Genomic DNA, 16,110 nt, shown 5'->3' on the forward strand with positions numbered 1-16,110 from the left:
TTGTAGAAAGGGGTGGTTATGTTCTTTCTCATAATTTCCAACGTCCTCCCAAAACATATTTGAACAAGGGAGCACCTGGAACTGTTCAGAACCTGCATCCGGACTTTTGGTATAGCCCAAAGGTGATTTGGTGTCCAGCCAATCAGAGGGCAAAAGGAGACATTCACGCTGACACTTGCAGAGAAGAGCAATTTAGAGTGTCCAATCAGCCTATCATGCATTTCTTTTAAATGTGGGAGGAAACCAGAGTACCCAGAGAAAAAAAAACACTGGTGGACTGACCCGGACTCGAACCCAGGTCTCCCACTGCAAGGCCGATGTGCTAACCACTTGCCCCACCGGGCCACCTGATAACAATGCATCCACATCCAAAATTTCACAAATTGTTTTGGTGCTGTTTTTTCCTCCTCTGTTCCAAAGCCAGTGTGGTATTTTAGTCAGGGTTCAAGCTGAAGCTTTTTTAAATTTTTGTATTTAAGTTGAATGTGTTTCTGTTTTTGTAAATAAACACCTGCTTTGGGTCTATAATCACACTGTAAACCCTGACAAAAAAAAAGAAGTTGAACAGCTGGATGTTTATTAAAGTTGAAAGTCAAATTACGAGCGAATTTAACACATTAGATGTCCATCTTAAAACTTTATCGGGAAGCAAAGTAGCTCTAACATTTGTTAGCATATCTATAAGACCCCAAAACAGCTCCTATGAGACAGGACCAACAACTCCAACTGTAACGACCACCATCAACGCAACCAAGCAGTCCCCACAACTCACATATCACATCACTTGCACGCATGTACGTAAACACCGGCATGCGCGAAGGAGTCATTGAGTCATTAAAATCCAGCTGCCTTCCATCCGAGCTCATCCGCCACTGCCAAACGATGATGATGACGGCGGTTGTGTTGATGATGAAGTTGCACTGGATGCCGTTGGTCCCACAATGACATCACAGGCTGATGTCATTGGGTCGGGTGTGGCGCTCTGACAAGCAGCTGAGAAGGGGAACGCTTCATTGTTTGAGTACATGCGTGTATTCTAGGGCCGGGCACAAGAATGCAAAAAGTCCTCTGAGGTTTTATGCACTCAGTCAGATGTTTGGACGGACCCTCCGTTACATTTGTATCGTGGGAGGAAAAGACGGAGAAATTGGAGGGGGAGGATTTGGACATGAAGTTAGACAACATTGGAGTAAATGTTGCTAAGAACAAAGCTAGTGACTAGGATTGGACATTAAAATCCATCAAAATTTGGGTTCCTTGTGTAATTTAATGAACTTTTTAAGACGGAACATGAAGAGTTGCTCTAAAAATAAGCATTTGCTCAATCAGCACCATTACTACTTACAAAAATGTTTTGTTTACATGGACTTTTTTTTCAACTTGGAGTGTGATTCTAATTAGGATGAGGTGCACTGTTTTCATAGACACTAATAATAAATAAATGATGGAACACATTATTGTTACAAGATAAGATTGACCAAATACACCTGGAATAACAGTAGAAGAAACTATTGCGACTCCCACGTCAACAGCATCCATTTGTATTTCACATTTTCATTCTTTCACAATTTTCCCCATTTTTCTATCGTTAAGTCTTTGAACAATTTTAAACTTTTCAACATGTTCGTCTTTGTTATTGACAAGTTGAGTCTTCCGCTCGCTCTCCTTCTATTACCTTCCAGGAATAACAAACTTGTATCTATGAATGACGTCACAGACAAAGGCAGTTGGTGAAAAAAAAATGTGAAATGTTTTCATGTGCGCAGATCCAATTTGAAACGAGTTAAAAAGGCAGAAAATGAAAGGATGTTTTCAGCCCTTCTAGTTCAAATTGAATTGAGCTTTAGTACTGTCAAACATGAAGTATAGATCCCTTTTACGGTTCAAACAATGTAGGTTAATGGCGTAAACTTTGGCAACAGAATGACGAAACACAATAGATTCCACGAATGTGTTTTTCCACCTTCCCTATAAAAGGTAGATATGGCTTAACTAGGTGCTTCTTCTGTCTAGTAGACTTTGTTCAGCTTTCTTGTGGCAGTAAATTGCAGCACAAAACTCCCACGCAGTCCATTGGTGATAAGAACAAAGAAAAAAAAGTCTATTCGAAGTTGTAACTATGCAGTTGTTGTCACAACAGAATTACCCCATAAGGTGATCAACTGGACTTATGACGTAGAAGACTAGAGTGTAGGGAAAAGGGCATTTTGTGGTGAATCGGAAATGTATGAACCTGTTTTGTGATGAGTCACGAGTAGGTGAAAGCATAAAATAGGTCAAGATTTGCACCATCAGACATGCCAAAGAGTTACAAGGGTAAAGTATGTCGCATTTCAGGTCAAGTTCAAATACATATCTATACGTATATATAAGTGTGCAATAATATATGAATAGAGGAGGTAAGGGGATAGACAAATTGGTAAGCAAGCCTACCATAAAATCTCTTGAGACAAGAGGTTTCCCAATGAAGCTTTTCGGGTTTCCACTGCATTTCCAACTAAGTCAAACCATTCAAACTTCAAAAGGGATCAACATTTTTTGTAGGAAAGTTCCCACTACATGAAAAAGTCTACCTGTCATACTGGAAAATTCAAAAACAAAGCAGTCTTTGTTCTGTCAGTATCAACACAAATATTAACAGTTCAAATATTTGATTTAGCAATACATCCGAACTATGCACGTGAACCAGTAGTGGAAATCCAACCCTTGAAATTTGACCATTGAAACAAAGGAATGGACTTGCTATAGTAGAACAGACTAGAGTTTCGTTACATAACTTGGGTTTTCTCTTCTCTGCCGCGATGACGCAATCACAAACATAGCCCCGCAAACCTCTGAGGTTAGCTTTATAGACGTGTAATTGACTTTTATAAGCCCTCGCCTTGGAGTCCCAGCGTCAAAGAAAGAAAAATAACTGCCAGTATTGGCGCGTAGGACTAGAACAACGTTGGGCGGCACCAGGGTAAAGAGCTCATACGAGATCGAGACGCTCTCGCCAGTGTATGTCTGTGCAGATTAGAAATTGCTTGTGTGTTTTCCTGGAACTTCGTGTACACCATCAAAAATGAAAGAAAGCGATATGTAAAGACTAAACAGACTAGTTTGCTGTTACAATGCTGGTTGTGTATTTGCATGGTGATGGTTATTCCCATTGTTTGGAAGGCTCTCCATCACCTGAAATGAGGACTGTGTGAATGTTGAACATGGTCTATGAACCGCTGTTGCTCGGGTTGTAGAATACATGATGTTCCAGAAGTCCTATGTACATTTCAAGTATTCATATATGCTGAATTATGAATAGTAGTAGAATGAAACTGTTATCGTTTTTTCAGTAAATGACGTTTTCTGGTATTACTACAACTTTAATCTTGTTACGTACGTCATATGACATTACTTTCATAATATTACAAGATTAAAGTCATCTTAACACGACATAATTCTCATAGGCTGATAAATTCTTATATCTTTGTAAAGCCCTAATACTCCGCCATACCTCAGGTACTCCCTCAAGGAGTGAACACAATGAGCAAGAACACTATGAGATCAACTGCTGCCCAGTAACTTCCACAGTTACACCAAGTCATCCATTATTATGAGCTGTTTTCAAGATTCCACTAAACAGCAGATTCAGGTTTTCAGAGTGTAAAGTACACTGTTAATGTAGCAACTGCAAGGCAAGCTCAGAGAAATGTCTGTGGAGACAGCACTATATGCACTTTGAGAGTCAAGCATTAGAAGATATTAGCGACATAACCAAAATACAAATTTGAGACTAAAAGGGGGGCAGGGTTCTGGCCTCTGCCCACCTTGTACTGACAATGACAGCCTTTTTAGGCAAGCTGGCAGTGTTGATCCAGCGCCAGACGCTAATGAATTCACATCTCTTGCCAGCATGTCAAACCTTTTTGGCAATCCGTAACCACATCCTGCTGTGGATGGATAGATGGTGTGCCGTCTGGCAGTGGAGTACCGTGAAGAGTCCTGGAATTTACCAAGGGCACATGTACAGTACTTGCGGAAGATGTTGAAGTATGAATGGGGGGAAGGGAAGGGAGTATTCGGATATTCATATGTCCCTGCGTGTGTTTGTATAAGCACGAAGGCACGCTCTCCAGGGCCAGTTTCCTGTTGCAGTAATTGTTTCTTTACGGCCAGAGTGAGCTGCCCTTTGGCCTCGGGCAGACAAACAAGAGTTGCAAGCATAACTTCACCTGCTAGACAGCGTAGACACAATAGATAGAGCAGAGCACTTTGTGGTTTCTTCAAGAGAAGCCAAGCAACCTTGGCTATGGTAACATTGTATGTTTGAGGAATTTCTGTTTCTTCAAGAAAAATACTGCCTCTAAGTGTTAACATTAACTCACCGCCTGCCATTAACAACGAAAAAAATCCAATTTATTTTAACTGGAAGGACTGAATGCTCATGTTTCAAAGCCATTGACATTGCCAGACATCTAATCCCTTCAATACACCTTGAATGGGTTGACAGCCAATTTTAGGTCATGATGCAACAAAGAACAATTCATACATTCATGTCAAAGGACAATCATCAAACAACTATACTAGATGTCTTTGGGAAAAAATACCATATACATAACTTGTTATTTTTCATTGACGGCACTAGAGAACTGATCCATTTGAAGCGAATTAATGTCTACTAGTGGTAAACTCAATCAAATGGTATTTGGCCACCAACCCTCCTGTTAAAAGGAATTGGAAGGCCCTCTAGATACCAGCATTCTTGTTGCTCTCTTCCCTTCTGATTTCCTTCCTGCGAATTCTGATTCGAAATAGGGCCTGTCTAAACAGCCGCCGTCCCCCACGAGACGGAGACAGGTCCATACATCTGTCCTAGGTGCTTCCTCACCAACCAGCTTACATAACATTGTGTCGAACGGACAAGTCACCCCCCTCCCCCAAAAGGTCGGCCGCCCCAGTAAGAGACGTGAGCGGGCTGTGGGCTCAATCTTCAGCCAGCTCCTCCCTTCCTGACTGCATCCTGCGATACAGTGTGAAAGTAGGTTAATGTTTTGATCCCAGATTCCAATTCAGAGTATCCAGCGCCTGAACAAAAACTAGTTTATGTAATAGTGACACAAATCGGGTTTCTTTTGGTCTAAGTTTAGGGAGAAAAAATCTGATCGTGCCAGGCCTATGCTAGAAATACAATTTACAGTCTTGTTAGAAATATGAATTTAAATTAATTAATTCATACATTAAATTAATATGTATATCAATAGAGTAGTAAATAAAAGACAGAAAATTAAATTCTACAACACCGAATAGAAGGATGCTAAATTAACAAAAATCTTTAAAAAAAAAGAATAAAAATAGGGAAAAAATAGACATTTACTTAAAAATAAAAATTAACAGATTAAAAAAATATTCTACTGAACTTCAGCACCATGAATGGCATGGAAACATGAGCCAGTCTTCCTCATTTAAACAAATTAGACGTCCGAGTACATTTTTAAAAACAATTTCAACATCTAATAGTGCTTTGTTCAATTATAGTTTTCCATTTTGAATAGTGTATTAATACATGTATCTGTTACATGTAAATTTAGGTTTCAAAGGGTTAACCCACAAACGCTACCTCTACCCACGGACACTTTTCCGTCTGTTGGAATGGGAGTGAGCAATTACCCAAAACATAAACTATCTTTGTGCTTATCGCTCATCAGTGAACCCACAACAGGAAATGGTCGTATAATGAGCACGCTGGCCCCGGTACGCCACGTAAGCGAGTTAATTAGATGCCGCCAACCAAGATGATTATGCTCCTGTGCGTATTTAAGAAGCGGCCTTTTACACAAAAGTTGGCTTTAAGAAGCTACCTCAGGTGTATTTTTCCTCTCTTTCGTCACTGGCGCTTTCACAAGCTTAACTGATCCCCCCGTGTTAAGGTCACAAGGGGCTTGACTGACAGACTGGCCGTGTTTTTGCAATGTCCATGAAACGAGTGTCGCAAGAAAACAGTGATAAAGATCTAAGTGGTCTATGGAAGGTGACAAAGATTTGTTTTCTTTTCTAAACATAAAAAAACCCACTTGAAAACCTTAGTGAACACACCATTTCAAGTTCAAGTAACTTTTTGTGTTTGCACCTATAAGCTGCGAATGACAAAAATAATAAAACACTTGTCCAACTGATCATAGTTTATGAATACAGTATTATAATCGTTCAGTTTAAAAAATAATTGCTGAAAAAAAGTACTATGGAGAAATGGTCTGATTGTATAATATGACCCTACCTTTGAACAGAGCTGAGAGATTGCTTGCATGCTGCTGTTTTGGTTAGAAAATGTGTGGACTCAGCGGTTAACACTTTAACTATATTTATTTCTCTGACATTTCTGGGGGTATTTTTCCAGCCAGGAAACACCTCATTCCTCATAAACTAGACATGTGCCTAAGTAGTCAAATTCAAAATACTTCTGACCTTTGTGGCATCTGACACTATTACTTTTCACTATATCACTATACCCTGTAAATTTGAGTTATAATAAACTTAATCCCTTATCTTGTCATTGAAATTCCATTTTTGATCTCTGTGACCTTTGACATAATCACCCAAATATTTTATTTTTTTCTGTTTCATATTACAAACATCCTGTAAGGTTGTTAATAATCCTTGTCTTCATTGTTGAATAATCTTGAAGGCAAACATTTGAACACTTCAAGCCCATCTACTTTCTATCCAATGACCGAATGCCACAATATTCCTCATTCCCTTTCCAAGGCGTGCTTCTCGTTGGGCCAAAGTGTCAATCATGCTCAAAAGTAAACTCAAGCCAAAAGTCAGTTTAGAACTGCCTGGCGGCGGGATGACAATAAACACGGGCTGCACGGGCAATGGAATACTACTCGGGCTTGCTTACGCACACATCATAATGACTCATACAAGGAGGGGAAAGTGCACCCCCTTTACTAACACACATCCATGGCCACGGGCACACACCCTCCTGCTCTTCTGCGTCTCTGTGGGTGACGCATTAAAATGAAACGGGCCAAAGACACTAAGTGTATTTAGCAACGCAGCAGATCATTGGAGATTGCTATACTGGTTTAGTCCTGGGATTTCCCAATTGAGGAAATAGAGAACTGTCACTGCATGACTAGTATGGTAAGTTGGCATGAATTGGGCCATAGACCAGATACGTGGCAAAGGCAGTCTGGTGATTTGGGCTCAATTTCAAAATCCATTCAAGGGGCCAGCAAGCACAAATGAGTAAAATTGACATAACCAATCACAGAGGAATGGATGTTGATTAAACCTTTTGGCTCCCAAAACCGATTTCAGCACCGGACAGTGTCGTATTGGCCAATGCGACACTACAGCAATACTGTAAATGAGCAAGTACTTGTTCATAACAGCAAAATATTAAATTCAAACATCGTCAAACAACCCTAAAGACATTCATTGTGCTCAAAATATAAGTCGACCCCAAATAAAAGCCTCCATTGACAGCGTATCTGGTGCTTTAAATAGTCGCCTCTGATTTTTTTCTTTGACCTAAACGCAGTGACAGCGGCATTCGTAGGGTCCAACACAAACAAGTTGTTTTTTCCCCTCGAAGCACACAGCATCATTGTTTTTAAACTAAGACGCTACGAGAAAATATCCCCACGTCGTCATTTTTTCCCCTCCAAAAGACGTCTGACGAGGACGTGAGCTCGCATTCGGCCGAGTGTAACGAGGTCACGCCGTCGTCGCGTACGTCATTTAGAAGTCAGGTGCATATGTATTTCTTTAATAGAAACACACAAAAAAACATTGGATGTGTTCCGTTGTAATTATGATCATTAATGTGTCACTCAAATTGAAACCTTAATTGATGCTAATGCAGTTGAAAAAATATTTTAGGAGGAAAACTTACTATGAAAGCATTGCAGTCAAAATGCAAAACTAGGATAGATTGCCAATTTATTTCAAAATCACAGAAAAACATTTTACTGTCAAACCACTCTGCATTTTCTAAAATTTGACGGGATATCCATAATATGGAAATATTTTACATTTAAATATGCTTTTTATTTTCTCCGTTAGCAAAATTTTCTAAATTGGGGGACTCTGTTTTGAACTGAACAACCCCAATTCAAACCCAAAACCTCCACACTGAGAGGCAAATATGCTAACTATGATGCACAGTGTTGACACATCTGTGTTTTCTCTTTATACATTAAACATCTGTTATACTTTTGAATTCAACAAAAGATGGAATAACCACATTAAAGGGATGGCGCTGAGCAATAAACTGTACATACACTATGGCTGTCTATAATCCGATTTATTAAGAAAACAGTCAAAATACAAGTGAAATGTTTTATGTGTCTGTTGATTAATGATGCCGCACAATTATTGCATCAGATTCTGTGGTTTGAATAACGATTAATAATGTCTTCCATTGCAGTGTGAATAATGCAGAAAATAATTTTACAAGGGTTGTTATGACCTTACCGCAAAAATATATATATTTCTTTATTTTTTTTAAATTATTTATTTATTTATTTTCAGTAAATAGCCAACTTGGTTAGCGGTTGCCATCTATCTATTTTGTTAATAGACATTTATGAGTAAAGACATTTTTATAGTAATGTACTGCTGCATTACATTCCTATCGATTAGCACTTGTATGTTTTCAATTCTTTGACGATTAATGGCATGGTGGCTTTAGTGATAATGATTCCCATGTGAACCTTAATTTATATCTATATATTCAATAGTCAGTAGCACGAGTCAGATATTTTTTGGCATGAGTGTGAGAGAGTTTACAATATAAAGATTGATGATTTGTTGTTAGTTTAGCAAGGCAAGCAATGCAAAACATGGCAGTGATAGCAAAAGTTAAAAAGCGCTTTAACTGCAATTTTCCAAATAAGCTATGACAACGCTGGCGAGTTCTCCGGGCACTTAATTTGTGGTTTGAAGCCACAGCACTGCATCCGAAGCTGGTTGCAAGTGAATTGCTGGCTAGCTTTGGAGAACCAATATGCAAACATAGTAGGGATGTCATGTCATATTTCCCGAAGCCACTAGGAACCGTCCACATGGCAGCGTATCAGAATCAACAATATATGAATACTAAATATAAAAGAGAAACATATAGCACAAATTTGAAAAAAATAAAATTGCCACCTGATAGTGTAATGCTTCACTCGCCTTTTTAAAGTCATAACAGTTCTCAAAAAACTTTAATTTTTTCCAAGTTGTTGTACTATTTTTTCATAATTTTTATCATGATTATTATTATGTTCATTTCCATACTTATGTCACTCCTCAAATGTTTTTGATGTACATTTATTAATTATGAATTCAGTCATCAAGGGATTCAAATGTTTTTTGGCTAAGAACCAGCACTCTGGCCCCAAATCAGCTGGAATACATTCCAGCGCAAACGCCATGGAAATTGGACGACGATACGGAGTATACTTTGGGCAGGGCTATACATTGAGTGACAGCTTGCTGCCAACACCCCCTCATCAAATATGACAACATGTTTAAAAACTGTAAAATATGCGAAAAACATGTGATGTCAACTCAATTACTACAGGCAGTCAATATGCGTCATTGTTAAATGGCAACGAGAGGTGTTTGGTTATTTTACCTTGAAATTATTGGCTGTCCTTCCAATAGATGCCCAATCCATTTGAACTGGGACTACCGGCAGGAATGAACATTTAATTTTCAAGTGCTAAAAAGCTACAACAAGATTCATCAACAAATAAATTGGACATTTATCATTGTCAAATACAACCCATGACAATTATATTATGTTCGTCCTTAATAGATGTTAATCTGCTATTATAAGTATTATTAAAAACTTGCATTTTATCCCCTTTTCAATAGTCACTAAACAAAAAGTTGCTGGGCCAACATACCAACACGTCCAATGGAAAGAAAAAAAAAATCTCCCGGTCTACATTATCCGTGGAAAACTACATTTAGCTTTCCAAAATGTGTGTAATAAAGCAGATGCATACTATAAGAATCAGTACACTTGACATTTAAACATTCTTTCTCACCAACTTCACATGCTTTTTACGACAGATGGAAAGGTATCAAATGATTACAACCGGGCCGCAAAGGTCTACTTTACGACATTGTATATTCCATGTTTAAGTATTTCTTTGAGCCAAAACGCTGCGACACCGCCAGTGAGTTCATGAGCTGGTGGCCCATCTGGTTTGAGTCACCCCCAAAAGTCCCTTCCTACTCCTCCGCATGATGTCAATAAAACGTCAAAGTGGAAAGGCGATCACTTAAATTGGGCCTGTCAAACGATCGTATTTTTTTTTTTTTTTGCTTGATATTCCAGTGAGGACTGTAAATTTGAGACAATTTGAAACTTGATTAAGGTTACCACAAAATGCCATGACCTATTACCCTAAAAAGGGAGGATTACTGAAGGTAAGGTTAAAAAAAAAAAAAACCTAAAAAAACACGGGAAAGAAAATCCATTTTACGGATGAACTTATTTTTGCCTTTTACTACATTTTCCTACTTTTAAAACCAGGGTTGACAAATTTTGAGCATATGACAAGTAGTATCACAACTAATGGAGGGCAATGACAACACAAAGAATCTGTGGGTGAAATATCAGATATAAAACTGAAAATTAAATTTTAAAATACAGCAAGAAAAGGGAAGTAATTCAAAACCCTGTATTTTTTTGTTTTGTTTTAAGAACACGAAATACAACACAGCAATCTTGTTGAAAGTAGATTGTACACTAATACCAAAGATCAATAGAATTTACTGTGAACAATGTGAGCCTTACCAACACCGTCACGGTCATTCGCTGCCACTCTCCCAGTTCAAATGGATTGGACGTCAACTACTGATAAACTAGCCACTTTTGTACCCCTTTCCCCCAATTTGCCAGCACTTTTTTCTTTTTGGTCAAACCTGGAACAAAAATGGGATACATGGAAAAGGTCACACATTCCCAAGCACTCCCAACGGGAAAATAGCCGAGTCCGGCGCGCCTGCCGTGGAAAGCAAAGGGCCTCGTACGCACGCCGCAATCTGACAACAATTACCGCACGGATGTCAGCGTATCATAATGCCACTTGGAGATGGGCCGCAGATGATTCGGAGCTGGAAAAGCCATCCGGAATTCCAAAGTGTCCGATTAATCAAGTGAAAACGTGACAGCCGAGTGGTGTCGGGGGGGAACGTGGACACCTGATTAGCCTGTTTCTGGATCTGGGAATACTTGCCATCTCTCAAAGGAGTACAACTTGAATCCTCGTATGTTTCCATAGGAACCTCGCTAATGTCGTAAAGCTGCGGTTTTGCTTTACTGGCACGCTTTAATAACTGATTTTTTTCCAAATGAGATTGTCCATATGCAGGTCTGGAAGAATTTTATTTTATTTTTTTTCCCCAAATGCAGGAAGGGAGCAATAATGGCAATATGTCGGGGACGATAACTGCTTTGCTGGCTATATATGTTATTAGTAGGTTCTTGTTTTTGTCTTTTTGTGTTCAGATCACTTTCTAATTCAAACTTTGTTCTGTTTCGTGTAAATGTGTTATGGCTTAGCCCAACTTGATGTTATTAGTGGATGTCCAATCCAGTTAAACCTGGAGAGTAGGCAGCTCATGAACCCTAGAACTTCCATTGATGGCAGCCTGCTTTTTATTGACTAAAATACTTGCAAATTAATCATTATGGGTCAAAAGAGATGCTGATCTGTGAAACTATTTTCATTTCAGAAATCTATTATTAGAACTATATGTTTATCTACCATGGACAGCAAATTTATCATCAGATGCCACACAATTGGCTGCCTATCACCATCTTGGAAAGTACTTCTTTTAACAGCAGTCTTTCTAGCTAGTGGCCATCTTGTGTTGGGCGACTAACGGTTGGAAACTAGAGCTTGAAAAGTAGATATTGCACAGCACTGGGACATTATTACTTACGATGACGTTTTAGTTCAATATCAGTAACCCAAGCACTAGCACTAAGTGAGATAAGTTATTCTTGGAATACGCAAAGAAGAACATGCAAGTGTGGGAACAACATTGACACAAGCCCTTTGCCAAGAATCAAACCCGGGACCTCTGGGCCGTCGAGCACACATGCTAACCATTATTCTGTTGTGCTATCTCAACGATGTATCGTATAGGTTACCTGAAACATTACCTGTAAAGATGATGAACATTTTCTTTACAGTTTGAACTTGGACTGAATAAATTCCCTTGATGTGACTTTTTACGGGAACAATTGTTTTTACAATTAGAACAACTTGGACGTCCGCCAGCATCAGCGGATCGTTTTGGAGAAAGAACATTTTTCATCGTTGTTATCATTACTATTGCACCACATTTCAACTTGAGTGTCTACAGATTTGGAGAACTTTCCCTAGCGGATTGCGCTTTGTTTCATCATTACGGACGGCCCCAACAAGATGTTAATCAGACCCAAATGTGAGTCGTCAAACCTGGCACACCTCGACACGCGTGTCCTCAGCAAGGCCCGAAGCTTGACTTACGGTTTGCCGTAGACAGCGATAGACGTCTAAGCCTTTCAAATTTGGAATAAATGCCGTGTATAAATGAGTTTATCACTTGTAGACGTCCACTTCAAATGAAACCCATCAAAAATCCATAAATAAGAAAGATTTATTCGCTTTGTCATGTTAATGCGGTCAGATGGTCACATCCGTAATGGATGCAGAGCAAATGGTCTTATACTTGTATAGAGCTTTTCCAACTACAAAGCACTTTGACAATATATCCTCAATTTCCTCCTCATGGTGCAGTATCTGGAGCAATGCAGAGTTCGGGATTGTGCTTAAGGATACTTGGGCAAGGTCACCAGGCCAAAGAATCAAACCCACAAGCTCTGAACAACTGTAACCCTGAGCCACACAAACCTATATAGGAAGCCATAGAAAAACAGCAGCAGCCCAATTTGACAAAGTAGCAAAAACCAAACAACCCTCAATCACGTGATTTCTTAGCCTTGAATGCCAATCTACTGCTTCTAGAATTGGACCACCTCATTGATCCAATGTGTAGAAAACACAAGTCAAAAAACAAGTCACTTTTACCAAAAGCAAACACAACATGGTCTGTTTTCAAATCTTACTCCTTTGCACTCTTTGACTTTAAATACTGACAAACCATTTTTAACTAAACATACAAAAAGTATCATATGTGGCCCTTAAGTTAACAACCAAAAGATGAAAATGGCTGGAAGTCACATAAGATTGGATTCTGATGCCGTCCAAGTCGAATCAACAAGGTGAGCTCATGGGAAGTCCCTGACTCTCCCGCGTCTGAGAGTCGGCGTTCTCCCTGCTGGAGTCGCGGGGGCTTTGCTTTTTAGAGGCTTCTAATCCTGGCCACATCCCCTCCCACCCGACACGTCTCCACACACCCCCGCTGTCTGTTCATGTACCCTCATTTCCCCCGATGATGCATCAAAAAACATGCCCGGTGAGAGAGTCCAAGTCTGCAAAAACTTTCTCCTCCTGCGTCATGTGACCAGGAAGTGTGGCTCCCTTTTCGTTTCCTCTCCTGGCAAAGAGGAAACATTGGAGCGGGTCGAAGGGGAAGGTGGGGGGCGGCACTGGCCCTCGTGACGTCAGCGGTTAAAAATAACCGGCATATTTAAGGCGGGCGAGGAATCCCGGCACAGACAGAGGCCGGACAGCCGGCGACCTGGCGGGAGCTCCCGCACAGTCATACTAACAACGGAAGCTTAGTCAATTCTCGACACCGCAATGTGGTCCGCCATAGACCCCCTGTATATATGGCTGGCACGGCAGAAACAATGCGACAATATGTAACTGGCACTCATACTTGTAATTGCATATTTCCTGAAATGTTTGTTTTAATCACCCCTACACACACCAAGATGAGATAAAAAAAGCATTTTATAGCCATCAGATAGGCCAAAGCATCTCAAACACGCAGACAAAAGATATCATTTCTACAAAGGGCAATGATTTGGTTTTAAAAAATATATTTTTTCCCTTTTAATCCTAAATTACTGCATACTCACTAGAAAGTACAATACTTGCTATTATGGTTTGCTGAGACACAAATCTTTGTGAAATAGGAGTGGGAAAAAGATAAAACTAATGTATTGAGTGCACAATTAATGCCATTCAAACCATCATTAGTTTGGCTTATGTGGTAAACACTTTTGCTAAAAGATTACACAAGTTTGATAGTATAAATTTTGTATATTCCCTCCTTCAAACAACTGTATTGATACTCATTTCAATATTCCTCAAACACTATTAACTATCAGATATTTCTCCATGATTTACAGTATAAAAATATGACAAAAATCCATCTCCTAAATGCAAAAAAAACCCAGTATTTCAGTCTAAATGTTCCTATTTACACAAAAATACATAAACTACTGTTTGCTATTTTTCCCCCTACCTTTAGAATCCGGATTGATGCAATATTAAGTATGTAAACATGTAAAAATTACATTTTTAACGAAAGCAGCAGTAGAAGCTTTGCTGACATATTTTCAGAGCATGACAATAACAATATAAAAAATACCAATGCTAGGAATATTCTTTTAATGAGTAATATGTCGATCCTGGTCACACTAACAGACGGCCAATCTTTTGGCACTGGGAGAGATGGCGTGACGAAACAAATATTGTTCCATCAATGACCAAATAGTTAATTTAAGTACACAATAAAGGGGAAAAAATATTTCTTCTCTTTTGTTAGATTTACGACATCGCCTAGCAAAAGGGGCCCGTGCAAGGTAGTGACTCGGCTTTCACGAATTAGTGCAAGAATGACAACTATTTCTAATAATTACAGAGCGGCATCCGGACCGCAGTGGCCCGCCGTTCGCTTGAATATCTTGGGTCCTAATCTGCCGCTACTCAAATTCGCTGGGCGACCATTCGCACTGTTTACAGTTCACCTGTGAAAGCATTAGGGGGAAGCATTAGTATAACCACTAACACCTGAGCTAACTTCATATGATAAGTGAGCGCGTGTGTCATATCACAGCCAATGAATGGAAAATGTTATTCTTCAGAACGGCCTGTTATTCATGCCTCTAAAATAACAATAATATAACGAGAAAATGTCGTTTTGGGAGAAATTGCGTGGGGATTCTTTGCTCTACCGCAAGTCACTTGCTATTAGTTTTGGGTCACTTGCTCATGAAGTCGTTGGCTGCTATTCATTTGGCCCTTTCCAGGCAGAGGGAATTGGACATCTACCTCTGTCAATGGCAATGAAAGATGAGCATTCCAATCCTGTTCTGACATGAAGATATGAGAGTGCGTTCAGGTCAATTTGGGTCGATTTTGGCTCATTTCTTGGGAATTTTGGGGGATTTCAGGGGTCACGTTTGGAGACGTACGCAGACGTTACCCAAGCAAAAACTAAAAGCTTTATCCTAAATTTGAAGCATACTAACAATTCCATAAGCCGACAGCCAAAAGACAGGTTATAGATGCCTATTTTCCTTAAGAAAATTGCACTTTGTTGCAGTTCCGTTGTATTCATGTGTAATTTTACTCAGTGAGACATACTAAGCCATGTCATTGTGTAAAAAGGAGATGGGGGAAAAAAAGCAAGACAGTGGTGTCATTTTCGAACCCTTTATGTCTTTTCACTCTTCCTCCTCACTCCTGCGCTTATTATTTCCATGCAAAGCACAGATCATTTTCAAAACAAGCATTATCTGGTCGCATAAAGAAGCGAGCTACAATATCCGTAACCCACATTGGAGCTAGCTTCGGAAGCATTGTCGGCGTTAAAACCATTGCGTTTTGTTTACAGGAGACGACCTAATGGGATGTTTAGATAGATTACCTAATAGATCATATGTATTCCCGGCGGCTAAGATTTCACTTCGAAATTTTTGCCTCTTTCCCACCCCAGTTTTGTGCGCGTTTGCCGGTGACAAAAAACAGTGCGTCCTCTGGGAAATCTTTAAAAAATAAAAAATAAACAAATGAATAAATAAATAAATAAATAAATAAATATTATATATACATATATACACACATATACATATATATAGATACACATGTACACATATACATATATACACATATATACATATATATACACATATATACATATATACATATATACATACATCTA

At 39.2% G+C, this 16,110-nt stretch overlaps 1 long non-coding RNA gene across 4 annotated transcripts in view; it reads right to left on the bottom strand.

Moving 5' to 3' along the window:
- Positions 1-16,110, bottom strand: part of LOC144210426 (uncharacterized) — a 38,550-nt gene that overhangs the window by 16,478 nt on the left and 5,962 nt on the right. Inside the window, exon 1 of one of the 4 annotated variants that reach the window (XR_013329382.1) lies at positions 4,212-4,521. The exons of the other annotated variants lie outside the window; for them this stretch is intronic. This is a non-coding gene — a long non-coding RNA (uncharacterized LOC144210426). Of the gene's footprint in view, positions 1-4,211; positions 4,522-16,110 lie in introns of those variants that run through there. 4 annotated transcript variants of the gene reach the window in all.

Source organism: Stigmatopora nigra, chromosome 17, assembly GCF_051989575.1.
Source record: "Stigmatopora nigra isolate UIUO_SnigA chromosome 17, RoL_Snig_1.1, whole genome shotgun sequence".
Lineage (NCBI taxonomy): Eukaryota > Metazoa > Chordata > Actinopteri > Syngnathiformes > Syngnathidae > Stigmatopora > Stigmatopora nigra.